At 38.0% G+C, this 19583-nt stretch overlaps 1 protein-coding gene across 2 annotated transcripts in view; it reads left to right on the top strand.

The window, feature by feature from the left end:
• LOC106871622 (protein scribble homolog) overlaps nucleotides 1-19583 on the top strand; it is a 772291-nt gene that overhangs the window by 36549 nt on the left and 716159 nt on the right. For both annotated transcript variants that reach the window (XR_016241095.1, XM_089349239.1), the window contains exon 2: nucleotides 2986-3193. The gene's annotated coding sequence lies outside the window, so the exon portion shown is untranslated. The remainder of the gene's footprint in view (nucleotides 1-2985; nucleotides 3194-19583) is intronic.

Below are 19583 nucleotides of genomic sequence, written 5' to 3'. Positions count from 1 at the left end.
TTTGAAAGACACTATATTTTATAATGCGATTATATATACTTTCTCACACAACAATTAGAATATATTTATTTTAAATCATTTATTTATTTTATATAGTTCATCTTTCTCCCCCCCTCTCACTCACACACACACACATGCTACTTTGGGAGCGAAAGAGTTTTCTTTATATTTCACGCCGAAAAAAAAAATTATTCTCAATCCATTTATTTAGCAACAATGAAACAAAGTGGTATGTAACAATTTGTCAGTGTCCCATTTATTTTTTTCTTAGTGACAATCGTGCGAGTGTTATCTAAAAATTTACCTGTAAATTTTCATGATAAATTTGAGATTTAAAAATATGGTTTCCATATTCTTCATCTCCATATGTTGGTTAATTCAATTAGGAAATAAAACCTAATGATGATGTAATTAGCAACTAGCACATTTTGTTTCTTAGTTTTTGTTTGCTTTTATGTTTAAATTCTTTACTTGACTGTTATATTTCTTACGAAGGGTGAAAAAATGTTTTCCATATTCTTAATCGCCGTATTTTCCCCGTACATTGAAAAATAAATGGTGAAAAGATCAATGGGTGTGGGGGGTGAAATTTCTGAGGCTGAAAATGTAAAATGCTTTTTTTTCTTCTTAAACATTGAGATACACTTTCAAATATAGGATGTTTTTGAAATACACTATATTTTATAATGACATTATATATACTTTCTCACACAACAATTAGTGAAAATCATGCGAGTGTTATCTAAAAATTTAGCTGTAGTTTTTCATGGTAAATTTGAGATTTAAAAATATGTTTTCCATATTCTTCATCTCCGTATGTTGGTTAATTCAATTAGAAAGTAAAACCTAATGACGATGTAATTAGCAACTAGCACATTGAACGATATCAGGGATTCTACAGCTTCTATGCTTTCGGGAGATTTCCGACAAACCCTTCCTGTCGTCCTTAAATGGAGCAGGGCTGATGAAGTGTGTGCATGCCTTAAGTCATCCACGTTGTGGCCCCAGGTTAAGACGTTAAGCCTAGGCACAAACATGCGTGCGCACTTGCTTGGTGATAGCACGTCTACAGCATTTGCTCAAGATATTTTAGCCCTTGGAGAAGGGAAGGTTCCTAACAATGATAAGGGTGACATATCCATCTCTGAACTGTGCAACACAGTGGACAACCCTTCTAATCTTTTGGAAACAGTGTTCCCCAATCTGGAAAGTAACTATGCAGACATCAATTGGCTCAGTGAAAGAACCATCCTGGCCCCCAAAAATGGAGCTGTCAGTGCTGTCAATGACCAACTCATAAGCCGAATTCTGGGTGAGGAGCGCATCTACAAATCGATTGACCGGACCTGTGACCCCCAAGACATTATCAATTACCCTATCGAGTTTCTCAACTTATTGGAGCCAGCAGGGCTTCCACCTCACATTCTTAGGCTAAGGGTTGGATGTCCAATTATGCTAATCAGAAACTTGCTTCTGCCTAAACAGTGCAACGGGATCCACTTAGTAGTTAAGTCCCTGATGCCCCACTTGATTGAGGCCAGCATTGTTACAGAGTACAGGAGGGGTGAAAATGTTTTCATTTCAAGGATGCACCTTTATCCCTTGGGGTCAGACATGCCATTTCACTTCCGCAGATCGCAGTTCCCGGTGAGACCATGCTTTGCCATGTCCATCAACAAATCCCAAGGCCAAACACTATCGGTGGCAGGTATCCATTTGGGGGAGCCATGCTTTTCGCATGGGAAACTTTATGTGGCCTGCTCCCATGTGGGTAGTAGAAACACTCTTTTTGTGTATGCTCCTCAGGGAAGAACACGCAATGTTGTCTATAGCAAAGTTTTATAGACAAGTTGTCATTGCAGCCGATGTGGTTATAAACAGTGATCTGAAAGCATTGGCCAGACATATTCTCAAACCATGGCAATATGACTTATGGACTCTTCCTCTTTTTTATTGGACAATGCTAACTTCTCCAACAATACTCACTCGGCTGATATCAGTGATTGGCTAAGTTGCTCATAAAGTTAACCTAGAGGGGCAGGCCCCCTATGTTTTGGTTAAGGCTGTGGTAAGTTTTCATAAATTGCTCCAATCCAGATCCCCAATGCAAACCTTCAGATCGACCTTCTCCTATGCAGATCTCTAATGCAACTTTAAAAAAAGCAGTCAATGAGTGGAAATAACCAATAAACTAATTCCTTATGGGATTTCACAAATAAATTGCCAGCAAACCATTTTCAGCCAAACCAATTTCAATGGATTTCACTCAAATCTGATGTCAATGTTACTTAATTTGGTTTGAAATAAAGCACTTGATCACTTTATAATCCTAGCTTAATCCCGGGCAACGCCTGGCTATACTGCTAGTGTATATATAACGTCCACTTCACTGGATGGCAAACTGGATGGCTGCACCAGGCTCCAGTTTGATCTGGCAGAGTTTCTACAGCTGGATGCCCTTCCTAATGCCAACCACTCCGAGTGTGTAGTAGGTGCTTTTACGTGCCATCAGCACGAGAGCCAGTCAGGCGGTACTGGCAACGACCACACTCAAAATGGTGTTTTTTACATGTCACCTGCACAGGAGCCAGTCCAGCAGCACTGGCAAGATTCCTAGATATTATAAATAATATTTGATAATATTCTATGGATGTGAAAATGTCCTCACAAATGAGCATGGGGGATGCAGAAATATATGTTACAATACATGAATAAAGTCTAGAAATTTCCACCCACAAGTCATTTTTGTCATTACTCTATCTATTCTAAGCTGTAAGGTGTTCTACATACATAACAATCCCATAGGATTACTCTGGTAGATGGGAATAATACGTGGTAGCTGACAACAGGAAGCAAAGAAGCTTTTATAAGCACATCTGCCCTAAACAAATTAAAAGCATATTTATGTATATATTTATACATACATATTTATATATGTATTTATACAATTATTAAATGAAACAAGCATGGAGTACTTACATTCAGAACTTCGAGCTTCTCAGTAGTAATTTGATTGCTAATGTTCTTCAGCTGTTGCAAACATATAACATCAATGTAACGTGCTTACAAAAGCTGAAGAACATTAACATTCAAATTGCTATTGAGAAACTTGGAATTCTGAATATAAGTATTCCATGACTGTGTTATTTAATAAACTTAGCACTCTATTTACAATGATTTTGAGGTCTATTTTGTTTGCTGTTACATATGTGGTTTGTTGATATATATCATCATCATCATCATCATTTAACGTCCGCCTTCCATGCTAGTTTGGGTTGGACGATTTGACTGAGGACTGGCGAATCAGAAGGCTGCACCAGACTCCAATCTGATCTGGCAGAGTTTCTACAGCTGGATGCCCTTCCTAACGCCAACCACTCCAAGAGTGTAGTGGGTGCTTTTACGTGCCACCAGCACAAGGGCCAGTGAGGCGGTACTGGCAATGGCCATGCTCAAAATGGTGTTTTTTACGTGCCACATGCACAGGTACCAGTCCAGTAGTACTGGCAACGACTTCGCTCAAATGTTTTTTCACGTGCCAGTAAGTCGACGCTGGTAATGATCATGCTCAAATGGTGCTATTTACATGCCACTGGCATGGAAGCCAGAGAGCTACTCTGGCAATGATCACACTTGGATGTTGCTCTTAGCGCTTCACTGGCACAGGTGCCAGTCATCGAATTTGGCTTGATTTCGATATATATCATCATCATCATCATCATCATCATCATCATCATCATCATTGTTTAACGTCGGCTTTCCATGCTAGCATGGGTTAGACGATTTGACTGAGGACTGGTGAAACCGGATGGCAACACCAGCCTCCAATCTAATTTAGCAGAGTTTCTACAGCTGGATGCCCTTCCTAACGCCAACTACTCAGAGAGTGTAGTGGGTGCTTTTATGTGTCACCCGCACGAAGGCCAGTCAGGCGGTACTGGCAACGGCCACACTCAAAATGGTATCTTTTATGTGCCACCCGTACAAGAGCCAGTCCAGGGGCACTGGCAACGATCTCGCTCGAAAATCCTACGAAGGCCAGTCAGGCGGTACTGGCAACAGCCACGCTCAAAATGGTGCATCTTATGTGCCACCTGCACAAGAGCCAGTCCAGGGGCACTGGCAACGACCTCACTTGGCTTGCCGGGTCTTCTTACGCACAGCACATTTCCAAAGGTCTTGGTCAGTAGTCATCGCCTCGGTGAGGCCCAATGTTCGAAGGTCTTGCCTCACCACCCCAGCCCAGGTCTTCCTGGCCCTACCTCTTCCACGGGTTCCCTCAACTGTTAGGGTGTGGCACGCAGCTATCCTCATTCATTCTCACCACATGTCCATACCAGCGCAATCGTCTCTCTTGCACACCACAACTGATGCTCCTTATGTTCAGCTTTTCTCTCAAGGTACTTACACTCTGACGGGTATGCACACTGACATTACACATCCAACGGAGCATACTGGCTTCATTCCTTGCGAGCTTACAGTGCTTATTGCACCTGAACATTTGCCACATACAAAAACTAACTCCCTAGTTAACCTGCCTTTGATATTGCTGCACCTCTTATGTGTCCATAGCTTGCACCGGGTACATCTTATAGAGTTACTACCTACTCCTTTTCTACATACTGAGCAGGGCCATCTACCTGAAGGGGTTTGTGTTTTATCTACCTTCCTACTTATTAGGATTTTGGTTTTAGCTAGGTTGACTCTAAGGCCCTTCGATTCTAGTCCTTGCTTCCACACCTGAAACTTCTCCTCTAGTTCTGATAGTGACTCAGCAATTAGTGCAAGGTCATCAGCATAGAGGAGCTCCCAGGGGCAACCTGTCTTGAATTCCTCTGTGATCGCCTGGAGGACTATGATAAATAAGAGGGGGCTGAGGACGGAACCTTGGTGGACCCCTACCTCTACCCGGAATTCATTACTGTACTCATTTCCAACCCTCACCTTACTGGCAGCATCTCTGTACATGGCTCGCACAGCTCTCACTAACCATTCTTCTATCCCAAGTTTCCTCATTGACCACCAGATAAGGGATCGGGGGACTCTGTCAAAGGGTTTCTCCATGTCAACGAAAGCCAGGTACAGAGGTTTATCCTTGGCTAGGTATTTCTCCTGCAGCTGTCTTACTAGAAATATGGCATCAGTGGTGCTTTTACCTGGCACGAACCCAAACTGCATCTCATCTAAATTGATTCGCTCCCTAGTTAGTTGGGCTATGACCCTCTCCGTAACTTTCATAACCTGATCTAACAGCTTGATGCCTTTGTAATTATTTGTATCTAAAGCGTCACCTTTACCTTTGTAGCAGTTGACTATGGTGCTGCTACACCAGTCACCTGTCTATATTGACTAGTTATAAGATTCATTAGAATCTAGACACATCAACATGTAGGACACCAGAAATGGCTTGGTACAATAGCATAGGGTTTACAGGAACCAACTGCACTTCAATTTTTTTAGACAAATTTATTTTCTCCTTGAAAAAAGTTCCTAATGAGAATTAGGACTCCTTCACTCCTAGTGGTTTACATGCTGGTTTACCCATAGCAGGTACCCTAACAGGTGCTACAACTCTAAGTTAAAGTAGATGTGGGAACAATAGTGACTAAGAGGTGGTTCCACACTCCTCAAAATCCTGGAAATCCTATACCAAGGCTCCACTACAAGATGCAGTTTAAAATCATACCCAGGACTGATGTACATACACACACACACACACACACACATATAGATATGTTTATATGTGTGTGTGTGTGTAATTCCTATCATGTCACTGACTCCTTTACCTGCATCTCTAATAATGTCATTTATTGCATCTCCTGCTCTCTCTGTTCTTCCCTGTATATTGGTCAAATGGGACACCCCTTGGCTGACTGTTTTGCGGAGCACCTCCAGGACATCAGACTCGGCAATGACTACCCAGTCTTGTGCCATTTTCTCTCTACCAGTCATTTGCTACAACATCTATCTGTGTTCGGACTGTCTCTGCACAGTGGCCACCCAGACTTCCACCTTTGCCATGAACAGCAATTAATCTTCTATCTTCAATCTTTTGCACCACATGGGCTCAACTCACCTCCTCTCTTCATCTGACACCAATCTCACCTCCTCTCTTCACTTGACAGCAATCACACATGGATTCACACTCTCCACTTACACACCTGCATACCGCCCACCTCGGTACCCTCACCAACACGCACAAGATTTCTTCAAAGTTGACATACTATTAATTTAAAGAACAGGCATCTTCTCTGAAGGTAAGAGATAATTGTGGTCACATGTTCCTGCTGTAAGAGGTTTCATCAGCACAACTATTATAGTACCTTATCTCCAGTAGCCTTGGGATATGGCCATATACAAAAAAGACTGGAACAATGACTACATAATTTGCATAAATTAAGAAAAATGAGCTAAGAGAAATAACGCAGAAAGACCAGTTGTATATATAGACAAATACATGTATATCAAAAAGCATATAGCATTAATTATTGATTTTGTAAAATTAGCTCTATCTTCAAAGGATGTGCCTCAATTATCAAATAGCAATTAAGACCAGCAACATATGAGTATGGAAGTTAATCTCAACAATCAAAGATTGTTGTCTGGAGGTAAGGGAACATTCATGGGCATAAATGTTTGTTGTGTGTTTTTTTTTTTGTATATACCTATGGTCCTTGACAACTAGCACTGGAATCTCAAATGCACCCACTTCACCTTCTAGAATAGTTAGCAAAAGGAGCAGAGAATACATAGGGTACTGAAGTCCTTTATTCAACTTATATACATATACATACATATATCATCATCATCATCATTTAACGTCTGTTGTCCATGCTGGCATGTGTTGGATGGTTTGACAAGAGTTGGCAAACTGGGGAGCTGTACCAGACTCCAGTTTGATTTGGCATGGTTTCTATGGTTGGATACTCTTCCTAATGCCAACCACTTTACAGAGTGTGCTGGGTGCTTTTACATGGCACTGTACAGGCACTTTTATGTGGTGTCACATGGGTGCTTTAATGTGATATTGCATGGGTACCTTTACATGGCACCACATGGGCACTTCTATAAGGCACCACTATAAGTGCTTTTCACTATCAGAGAGACTTAACACTTCTGCTGCAAAGTATGGGTCTTCTTGAGTCCAGAAAGGTGCTAGGTATCCACTACACTCTTAGAGTGGGTGGTGTTAGGAAGAGCATCCGGCCATAGAAACCATGCCAAATCAGACTGGAACCTAGTGCAGCTCCTCGCCTTATCAGTTTTCAGTCAAATCATCCAACCCATGCCAGCATGGAAAGTGGGCATTAAATGATGATGATGGGGATGATGATGAACAGTTTGATTCAGCTCCATGACTTAAAATTTTTTTAGGACAAACCTTTCTTGTCAGATATCTAGATAGAGAAGAGTATTGGAATTTGAGACAAATTCAAGATGATTTTTAGATGTATGGTCAACTCAGGTCCCATATGGTTATTGGTCCAAAAGCAGCATTAGTTCTTTTCTTTATTCTTAGGCTCAAGTGTTCAGATGTTGGTAGGTAGTTGTCACCCCTATGTCTGCAAGTTGTGGTATGGGTTAGCGGCTCAGTGGATGTTCAGTGAAGAACTAACACATTAGTGGCTGAAGACTTTCTATGAAAGTAACTAGATTTGGTGATGCTAGAGAGATTACAAATATTCCACTAACTTGCAGTAGTCATCAATAGGAAGAATGAACTATGTTTTTTTTTATATATACACTCAGGTCTATTCCCCACTTTTTGAGGAGGGGGTAGCCACAAGACACACACCAGGCATTCCATTCATCTCCCCGTTCTATGCTTGGATCAAGGCATAGAACACAACCCTCTAATATCAGCAGTGCGGCCCAACTTTACCCCCGCCACATCATGCTGTTTCCGTACCCCTTTGAGCAACATCAAATTCACTCATCTGTCCACAAACACTCTCCAAGCTTTCCTATCATTTATAAACTCTCTTGCTTCTCTCACTCCAATACTTCTAACCACCAAAGCTTTCCTCACTCCATCCATCCATCCACACAAACCGAGGTCTGCCACTGATTCTGCTGCCTACCACTTCAAACATCTCATCTTAAACACATCTAGTCGCCTCATTTCTGCCTCTCTCAGGCCCCATGTCTCTGCACCATATAACATCGTCAGCACAATCACTCACTCATACACACCTCTCTTCGTTTTCACACTCAACCTTTTATCTCTTAGCATACCTTTCACAACTCCAAGTATCTTACTCTCCTCCCTCACTCTATATCCCACTTCCTCAGCCAATCCACCATCTGCCATCACATATGATCTCAGATACTTAAAAACACTCACCTTCTTTAACATCTCACCATGTATACTCACATCCATCCTACCAGCCATTCCATCTTTCGAACATCTCATCACTTCACTCTTACCTACATTCACTTTAAGTTTCATCCTCCCACACAGTCTTCCAAAAGACAAGAACTATCTTATTGTTGCCACTAAAGGCATGCCTTGTTTATGAACTTCGTAGCACTGGTAGCTGATAATCCAGATCTATCACCCTAGGCCTGGCTACTCTGCACACAAAGGCTAAAATCTACCAAGCTACTAGATCATAATAACACCCTACTCTACTATGTAAGATATCAAATGTAGTGAGCTAATGTTGCTGAATACACTATACTACAAGTTGCAGACATAATGATGACAGCTACCTGCCAAAATTCTGCCTGAGCATGTTGGTCTCAGAATAAAGAAAAGAACAGATGTTGCTTCTGGATCAGTAATACCACATGATATGAGATAGAGGCTTAACATCTAGAAGCCATCTTGAATTTATCTCAAATCCCATTACTCTTGTCTAGATAGCCGACAAGATAAGCTCAAGCCTATGAAACTTTAAGTTTAATGGAGTTGAGTCAAATTCTTATTAAATAATATGTGTAACTCCTATCCAATGTGGTGAGTGCCACTTTCTTTCATTCGTTCACTCACTCATATATCAATATATAAATAAAAGAAAGTTTGTGTGTGTGTGTGTGTGTGTGTGTGTGTGTGTGTGTGCGTTCCTTATGCATTCAAAAGCTGAGTTGCCTATTTTGATGTATGGAGTATCAAAAGATTCAATAATCTTTCAGCTACCAAATAAACTTTATTTTCATTTACATATTTTATACATTATCTCAACAATTAGCTTTAGTTATTTGAAAGACACTATTCTGTAATGACCAGGTTTCATTAGAAAGTGAAAATAGTTTTACACTTTCAATTTGAACCAAAATTACATTATGAGAGTGACGATGTGTGAATAATGAAAGTAATGTTTCTACGAATTAATAAGATGTATACTATAACAAAGAAAGCTGCTTATCATCTATCGATATATATTGGGTCATCCCATAAGTAATGCGGTTTTTTCAGTTGCATGAACTAAAAGTCAGAGGGGGATGGGATAAACTACCTGCATCAACATACTATAAAAGCAAGTAGTAATTTACCTTGTCCTTATTCTTAGTGCGAGTTTTGAAGAGTGCAGTTCAATTTTCAGTTATTTTTTCAAAGCTATAATGGAAGTGACAAAGGAGCATATTCAGCATCTTTTGCTTTACAAGTTTAATAAAGGCAACAACACAACAAAAAGTGCAAGGAACATTAATGCATTATATGGGGATTGGACAATAAGTGCAAGCCAGTCTCAACTGTGGTTCCAGAAATTCCTAGAAGATGAGTCTCGTCCTAGAAGTTCTGTAGAATTCGACAAGGACATCCTGCAAACCCTGGTGGAAACATTACTTTCATTATTCACACATCGTCACTCTCATAATGTAATTTTGGTTCAAATTGAAAGTGTAAAACTATTTTCACTTTCTAATGAAACTGTTGAAGAACTAGTAGTGTAGCTTGTATTTAGTCATTCAACCAGTCATTCAAGTCAGCACTAGAAGAAAAATGACCATCTATGGTTTCAAGATGAAAGGTGTTCTTCCATCAGGACAATGCTTGACCACATACAGCAAGGATGACATTCCAAAGGAGCAGTTTGAATGAGAAACGATGCCCCGCCCACCATATTTGCTAGACATTGCCCCATCTGATTATCATTTATTCCGCTGTCTTCAAAATCATTTAGCTGGAAAAAATATGAATTCTGTAGATGAGATCAGAACAGTAGTAAAGGAGTATTTTTTGTCACGGACAAGTGAATTTTGGAAGATAGACCTTGCATTAAAAAAGACGTGAAAAAAAATACATTATTTATGGGATGACCCGCTATAAAGGCTACCAGATAAACTATGTTTTTCGTACAACAGCTCTTTTTTGCTACAAAAATAACCTTGGAAATGAGGTCAGGTCACACGATTTTGAGGTCATTTTCAAGCAATATTTCGATTTGCTTCTAATGTTTCACTTTCGTCCAATGTTTTACACATGCATAGAATTCTACTCAGACAAACATTTATGAAAATGTACACATAAACATTGTATCAAAATAAGTCACAACCAAAAAAATTCATTAAAAGACATCCATTTCTCTATTTGTTATGAGGAAATACAGTTACTCATTCTCTCTCTCTCACATGCACATATACATACAAAAAATGATGTATGCATATGTATTTATGTATGTGTATACGAAAGATGTGTGTGTGTGCATGCACATGTTTGTGAGGGAGAGAGAGAGCGAGTGAGTACCACTTACACGTACATGCAAAAAATACATACATGACAATACACACCTTCACTCACTCAGTTTCTGTCTCTCACACACACACATACACAGACTCACACACACACATACACGGACTCACACACACACACACACACACACACACACACATCCATTTCATATGCACATACATACATCTTTCACTTTCTCCTCTCTTTCACTTTCTTCTCTCACTTCAAAGTAAATGTTGCCTTTTCACTTTCTCCTCTCTTCAAAGCATAACGAAATAAAAAAATTTTTATAGAAATTTATAAACAATCATATGAACCCATATGATCAAGTTGACAACTTTTCTGCTTCAAACGAAAGAACCATAAAATAACCTCCTTTGGCACATACATGTGTGCATGCGCATACACACACACACACACACACACACACACACACACACACACACACACACACACACACACACACACACACTCACTCTAGGTAAAACTTCTATATGAATTATGTTATTCCTTGCTGTGTGCAAGCACAAAATTACGGCTCAAATCCGATTGAAATGATCTTTTACTGTTCTGTAACTTGTGTTTGTGATGAGCGTATTTAAAAACATGATCTGCCATATCTATATATATATAGCTGAGTTTGTGAGTGTGTGTGTATGTGTATCCAATTCATACATTTACACAATTCCAAATTTCTTGAATGAAACAATCGGAATTAATATTCTAAATACCATAACCTAGGTAACGGCGTCATTTATTCCGTCAAAATCAATCACAGTTACCAATAAAATCCATTAAACTGCGCAAAATAACATTTCCCCCCTCTAATAAAACCTAAATTTCCTCTTTCTACGACCTTTACAAATACTTTCAACTCCTACTTTCTCTTATGAACGCTTACGAACGATAACTCCTACTTTCTCTTATGCATACAAAGTCATAGATTAAACTTTGCTTTTAGTTACGCTGTATGTAAACAAACAAGTTTGTTTTTCGAAGCGCTGAACTGTATGGTAGTACAAGTAGAAAGATAGATTTTATTCAACGCATAGATACTGAACAGTATACATATAAGGGATAAAATCCTTTTTTCTTTTTAAAAGCATCTATTACACTATTTTCCTTTTGTTTCTTGACTCCCGTAAGGCGTCTCAGAACATTCACGCTTTAGTTTGAACGACAGAACAACACATTGCAAAATCACTGAACTTCATTACAAATGTGGGTAATTTTTCAGATTAACACCCGCACGATTTTCACTAGGGTGTTAGGGTTACGGTTAGGGGGTAGTCTTCAAGTTTAGGGATAAAAAAAAGTAAATAAAAATCAAGTGAAGTAACTGAACGTCTTACTGTCTTACCAGTATTATCCGTACTACTCTGTTTATAAATAAATCACACACGTGATTTGATTGAAGTTAACTGAGAGATCAAAAATGCCTCGTGGAAGACCGGAATATTTTTATTTACTTTTTTTTTACCTCCCTAAACTTGAAGATTACCTTATTTTCATCTTATCTACATGAATTTCTATGGCGGAATTCAACCCCAAAAGAAAAAAACATTCGTTTATTTTTTGGTTGCCATTTCTGACGTTTATAATGTTGAGTAGGTTAATTTCTAGAACTGCATGCTGACCCTTGAATAAATATCTAATATCTGTTGAATTTCATTATCATTTCCATCGACAAAGTTCTCTCCTTCTGTCGCATGCTGTTTTAGAAAAAAAAACCCGTGTGTAAAAAACAAAACAAAAACACGTGTGTGATTTATTTATAAACAGCTAAAAGAAAACACATCTCAGAGTAGTACGGACATTACTGGTAAGTCGTTCAGTTATTTCCCTTGAATATTTTTTGTTTTCTTTTTTTAACTCCCTAAACTTGAAGATTACCGGGTTAGGGTTAGTGTTACGGTTACAGTTTTAGGGTCAGGGTTAGGGTTTTAGGGTTAGGGTTTAGGGTTATGGTTTAGGGTTAGTGTTAGGGTTAAGTAATTGTGCGGATGTTATCCGCAAAATTACCGAAATGTGAAAACTACCGACACTGCCATCTATTATAACTTTTGTTGTTCTGTTTAATATATACATAGATTATGCCTCCAAAGAAGAGAGCTTGCTGGGGAAAGAAAGCAACCGGTTTAAAAAGATAGCAACAGACTGCAGCAATTCACCACATTCCAGAAGCTACTTTGAACATAATGCAAAATGGTGCATCAACATCTTCTGCCCAATCTGTTAGAATTCTGGCAAAAATGTGTAGCAACAGATCGCCAGCAATTGCTTCATCAGAAATTGCCGTCCTAGCTCCTGCGAAAAGGGATTACCCTGCTATGTATAATCAGGGCAGTGCAAAAAGTTGTTTTGCACATATCATTTGTATAGCCAATTTACGTACGATTAATAATGTTACGCAAAACAGCCTTCAAACTTGCCCTTTTAATTTCATCGTCTTTTGAATTACGAACATATTTACATCATAAGTGTTTTTTCGTTGTAAGTCTTTCTTTTTTATCGTAGATGGCATAATAAGTCACACCCGAACAACGTCAGGTTATACTGCTAGTAAACATATAAAAAAGGCAGCTTTCCCAGAAATCCTGTCCTTTACCTGTTGTTTCTAGCATATCCAAGGTGACATTTTCACCCTTCATTTTTTTCTAAATTTCTTCCGATTCCTGTGTTTTCGATACAGGAGATTAAGATTTTGTCCAAAAACCACATTCTCAATATTTTAATTTTCTCCCTCCCCACCCTAATTTCTTCATTCTTTTAAAAACTTTTTTCCAAAATTTTTTTTTGGTAATCCATGGAGAAAAAAACAGAGAGTGTGTATCTAAGAATTTTCTTCTTTTTTTCTTAAAGAAATGCTAAAATCTCCTTCCCAAACATCCACCCATTACCTCACCACTTTCAAAAAGCTACAAACTCCTAATGTTTCACTATTAGCTTTTTGGAAAGCGGGGAAGTTTCTTCAAAAATAATATAGTTTACCAATTGTTTCTAGTATGTCGGGTTTTCTGGTGGTTGTCTGGTATTTTTTACGTCTGCTATTTCAGTACAATTCTATGCATGCGTGAAATATCAGATGAAAGTGAAATATCAGATGAAAGTGAAACACTGGGAGGTTTTAGCCTTTTGAAAGTGAGTAGGTGATGGGTGGGTGAGGTGAGGGAAGAGGCATTGAGTGTTTCTTTAAGAAAAATCAAACTTTAAAATAATACATATATTTCCTAGATTTGTAATCTCTGTATTTTTCTATGTGGATAAAAAAAAAATTGAAAAAGTTACAAATTAAGAAATTGCAGTGGGGACAGGAGAAAATTAAAATTTTGAAAACGTGATTTCTGGACAAAATCATATTAACACCCTTTTATACGATGTAACAATACATAGTTTGTGATTCTTCTTAAGAACAGAAAGCACTTTCATGCAAACTAATGCAAATTGTACCCTCCCCACTTCACTTTTAAACAAACAATAATTTCCATTATGCCAGTAATCTAGTTCACTATATATCAACTGTGCTGAGTCTGCCCATAAGAAAAGAACAAATAATACAATGTGACTGTAGGTCATAACACCCAGGCAATGCTGGGATGTATTGCTAGTGTGTGTATATATATATATATATATATATATATATATATATATATATATATATATATGATGGATTCTCTTGCCATGAACGACAAATGAGGGTTCAGTAAAATTAAGCATTAATCATGTTCTATGGACATGAATGTGTTTCTTGAGGCCTACTGGTGCCTGACAAACCTTTTGGCGGCAATCCTTCGGTACAAGTTCTCTAAATGCCAAATCGTTTGACAATCGTTCGGCAATTTCCGTAAAGAAAGAGGGAAAGGACGTTAGTCAGCGACAGCTTTGATCTGTTAGGTAGCAGACAGCAGGGAAACCCATCCCTTAAGAACACATGCCAATTATCTCTCTTTCCCCCTCCCTTCCCCCTCTCTTAAAAACACATGTCACTTATCTCTCTGTTTCTCTCTCTCTGTTTCTCTCTTTCACACTCTCTTAAAAACACATGTCACTTACGGTTAGGGTTAGGGTTAGAGATAGAGAGAGAAAGCGAGAGATAACTAGCATGTGTTCTTAAGAGAGGGGATCCCTGCTGTCTGCTACCTAACAGATCAAAGCTGTCACTGACTAACGTCCTTTCCCTCTTTCATTACGGAAATTGCCGAATTGATGTAAACAAACGCTGAAGCAAAAAGGAGGATTGGTATTGAAAGATCGCCCTTTTGGCAAATGGAACAAGTTGAGGACTCAGTTTGCTTGAGTACTTATTGATCATTTACTTTGTGTTTTCATGAGTGGGTGGCAAAGCCTGCTTTGCTTCATGCCACAAAAAGCACAATGACAGGTAAGGTTTCCAATTGGAGCAGCATTTTGCCAAGTGGCTTCATGCTTGCACAAAGTTGGTCCCAATGTTGGAGTCAGCTTTGCTCAAATCTTTGAACTGAGGAAAAGCAAGACTGGTGCTTTGTTTTCCCAGGAAGAAAAGGGAATATTGCATCACTTCAGATTATCTTTTTGTTTGTCTTTGATGCACAAGAGTGGCCTTCCAACTAACTTTCCTGTTGGAAATTGGCCAAAGTGAAGTTGCTTTGGAATTCTGATATCACTAATACATGAGAGATGACCTGACCATCTAAGCTGTATGTCTTCAATACTTGATATTTTGCATTTTGCTAGTATGGATATGGTCAGTTGATTTTATGTTGGAGATAGTATACAAGCATTGCATATGAAAAGCATCAAGCTGGTTGATGTGCTTCAGTACAGAGTCCAAGATTCAGCACCATAAAGCAATGTTGTCATGACCACTGACTTATATACATTGACTTTTACCTTCAATGATACATCGTGGCTGTTCCAAAGCCAGTGATAAAGCTTCCTGAAATCAGAGCTAGCCTTCCCAATTCTGGGCTCAATTTCTTTATTCATCTTAGCATCATTTAACACAATGGAATCAAGATAAGTGAAGGAGGAAACCACTTTTAATATTTTTCTATTGACTTATACAGTAGGGGCAACAGCAGAAAAATGGTCGTGAACAGATTAAAACAGAAACAAAAATTGGATTTTTAATTGAAATTAATTGCAATTTTAATTGGATTTCTTCCCTCTTTTGTAACAAAATGCACTACAATAATATCATTGATGAGTAACCTTCCTCCTCTGTTACATCTATTTGACCTCTCCTCTCTGATGATGGAATACTCAGCCTATGGAATCTTCACTTGAAACAATATTCCAGTAGCTGGGATATTCAAGAAACAGCTGTTAGAAACTACGTATACCTTTTTGTTATACAGCTAAATTAAATGGCCTTGTCAAGTTTTGCCAAACCATTTGCTTTTTTATTTCTGTTTTAATCTATACTTACTGGCTCAAAGGGAAGCAACTTCTAGCCACTTTAGAAAAGCAATCACAAAATCACATCTTCAACTGCAGTTCAAACTGGAATTCTAGTAGCATACTAAATTGAGCACTCAAAGTGCATACCTCTTAGTTTGAGTCACTCCTTGCATCTTTTACTTACATACATACATACATACATGCATATATACATACTACCTATACTGAACTATTGAAAACCTTGCAGTTACTCTATCTAGATTACAAGTTTATGTTCATACCTGTTATTATTGGAGCCCTGGGACATGTAACACACTGCCTAAATACTAAACTTGAAAAATTAAGCTTCTGAAAAACAGAAAAGAGAAAGCTAATTTGAAGACTACATATCCAATCCATCATTAGAACTGTAAAAGATCTGTAAAACTTTCCAGAAGTTTATCATTTAAATATATATGAGCATGTCTAGATATGCAACTATATGCATGAGAATACATACATAAAACAAAACATACAAATCTGTACATATACATACATACATACATACATACATACATATATACATACATACATACACACATACATACATACAAAAATACTCTGTTGTTGATGTTGAAATTCCAATGGAGCCTTGGATCTAGGTTAGAAACTGGCTCTTTCTTTATTGGTAAGAAATCTTGAAATAAAACTGAATAATCACACACACATACACACACATAAGGTGGCTTATTTGCAATTTACAACTGAAAGGGATACACACACATGCATGTGTGCATAAGAATGCATGTGTGTGGGAGAGAGAGAGAGAGAGAGAGAGAGAGAGAGAGAGAGAGATAGAGAGAGAGAGAGAGAGAGAGAGAGAGTGTATGTGTGTGTGTTTGTGTGTGAGTGCAAGAGGTGTAAAGAAGAGAGTGAGAATAGTAAAATGAGCAGAAGTTTCACAGAAGTTTTTCTTTACATTTTCAACAGATATAGCAAAAACATCATTTATATAATTACATAATTTATATGCACAATTAATGTAAATGTGATGAGTTATCCATATCATCAAGAGAAAAAATTACGATATAGAAATCAAAATGCTATAAGAGAACAATCAAATTATTAAGCATTTGGGAAATTTCTACTCTTTTGCTATCTTAAATATGTTGCTATGAGCAATCAGTGTAGTCAATTTTTATTGTACATGAAAAACAATTCCATTGTAATAATATATTGTTGTTTAAAGATGTGGTAATAATTGAGCTCTTCACGTCATGGATATATTTTATGATGCTTTTACAGCAATCTAATACTTGAAAAAAAATATATGCATGCATGTGTCTGTGTATAATATATATATATATGTGTATGTATAATGTATGTATGTATATGTATAGATTAAAATACCTCGATTTTATTGGATCCTGCAAATACAAGGAAGTACCCAAAAGTAACCAGAAATATTTTCTGTAGGATAAGCCTGTTCAGACTTTCACCACTAGAAGTCATTTGATGCAACCCTCAGGCATCAGTATGCCGACTGGCATCATCGAGTGAAATCGTACTGTCAAGTAATGCATCTTTGTTTTGCAGTGCTTCTCCCCTGTTCGTCAATTTTTGCAATGGCTGAAATGAAAGAACTATGTGCTTCCAGGAAATTCTGTTTTCTGTTGAGGAAAACGGTGTCTGAAAAAGTCAACCTTCTGAATGAATGAAAACATCATGAAGATTCATGAACTGATCTTGAGGGACCATCTCTGAACAACTGATGAACTTGATGATATGACTGGTGTGTCGTAGAGCTCCTGCCAACGAATTTTGAGCAAAGAATTGTGAATAAAAAAGAGTTGTAGCAAAATTTGTTCTTCACTTGCTTATGGAAGATGAAGAGCAGTCACAATTGAATGTGTATTGTGAACTGAAAGAACAGTTGAAAATTGAACCGGGCCTCTTTTCAAAGGTCATCACTGGTGACAAAAGCTGGTGCTATGGAATTTGCAGATGTGGAAGAAGTGAAGAAAAAAATGATGGAAATGTTAAAAGGCATCACTTTACAAGAGTTCCAGCACTGCTTTGAACAGTGGAAAATGCATCTGGACTGATGCAATGCTTTAAATGGAGAATACTTTGAAGGCAATAAAGGTGTAAACATGTAAAACTAAATGAATAAAATAATATTGCAAAATTCCGGTTTCTTTTATATTTAGGTATACACCTTGTAGTATGCTGTTTAAAGCCTGTTTACAGTATTTGGTTACCTGATGTTACCAACAGTCTTGATCTATATTCCACTGAATTTACTTCAGGAATTCCTATTTACATAGAGTTTATAAATACATGAAAGAAAGAAAATGAATATTACAAAATCTCTTTATTCATGATGATCATTTTGACCCATCATGCACTGGTACCTTGTAGGTAAGATTGTTATGATGTGGTGCTTTCCACAGTTACAATGTGTGGCTACTGTTGTGACTGTAACTGTTGTATCTACTCTAGTAGCCACAATATTTTCTTGGCATCGGAAATGGTGTATCTCTTCTATACTGGAATGGTAATACACTGCTTTGGCTATCGTGCTATCATTGATAACTCTGCAAGACATTGACTTTGAACTGTCTACCTTGACTGTGACGTGGACTCAACTATAACAAGTAATTGACACTTAACTCCAACTGAGAACTTGTACAACTTTACAACGACTGACATACAACTCCATTTCCACTACAACAGAGCTGCTGTACAAATATCTGTTCAGTCATGTGTTTGTGTGTTCATGAATGAACACACAAACATAGAAAGATACAAGAACAATATCAAAAGTAAGAGTCAAGAACAGCAGCAACAGAGGAGAAAACATAGGTGAGGAACAATGATGATAAAGATAACAATATAAAGGGCACAAGCCCATATATACACACATAAGCACATATGCAAAACATATAGACATGCATACGCATGCACGCACACACACACGCACACACAAACACACACATACACACAGATACAGGCAAAAATGCATGTGCCTGTAAGGGTACACATCATAGAAGAACAGAATGAATTAAATGGAGTAGGAGCATACACAAAGACGGAAAGTATCACTGAGGAGGTCACAGATGTGTGATGAAAGATTTCTGGACAATGGACATCGTTTAAAATAAGAACAGGAATAAACGAGTGAAGAACAAATATATAGTGCATGTGTTTATTTGGCAAAAAAAAAAAAAATACCATCCCAAAATATAGCAATATCTGTTTCAACACACTTTCACATCTGAAATCTTGCAACACAAATTCATAAACATATATATGGCCAGCATGGCCACAGCCTTAGGGTTGAAACATATAAAAGAATATATTATATATTATATGGCTTTTCGAAATGGCTTCATAAAACACTCCTTTAACACCTCACCACCTCCCAACTCCACCCCCAATCAAGTATCTTGTTTTGACCACTCACCATTTTCTTTCAGCTCTTATTCATCAACACTCTTTTCTACTCTTGGCACAAGGCTCGACATTTCGGGTGAGTGGGCCAGTCAAT

This window comes from Octopus bimaculoides, chromosome 3 (assembly GCF_046866305.1).
Source record: "Octopus bimaculoides isolate indiv1 chromosome 3, ASM4686630v1, whole genome shotgun sequence".
Classification (NCBI taxonomy): domain Eukaryota; kingdom Metazoa; phylum Mollusca; class Cephalopoda; order Octopoda; family Octopodidae; genus Octopus; species Octopus bimaculoides.
This window is presented reverse-complemented; position numbering and strand designations above follow the sequence as displayed.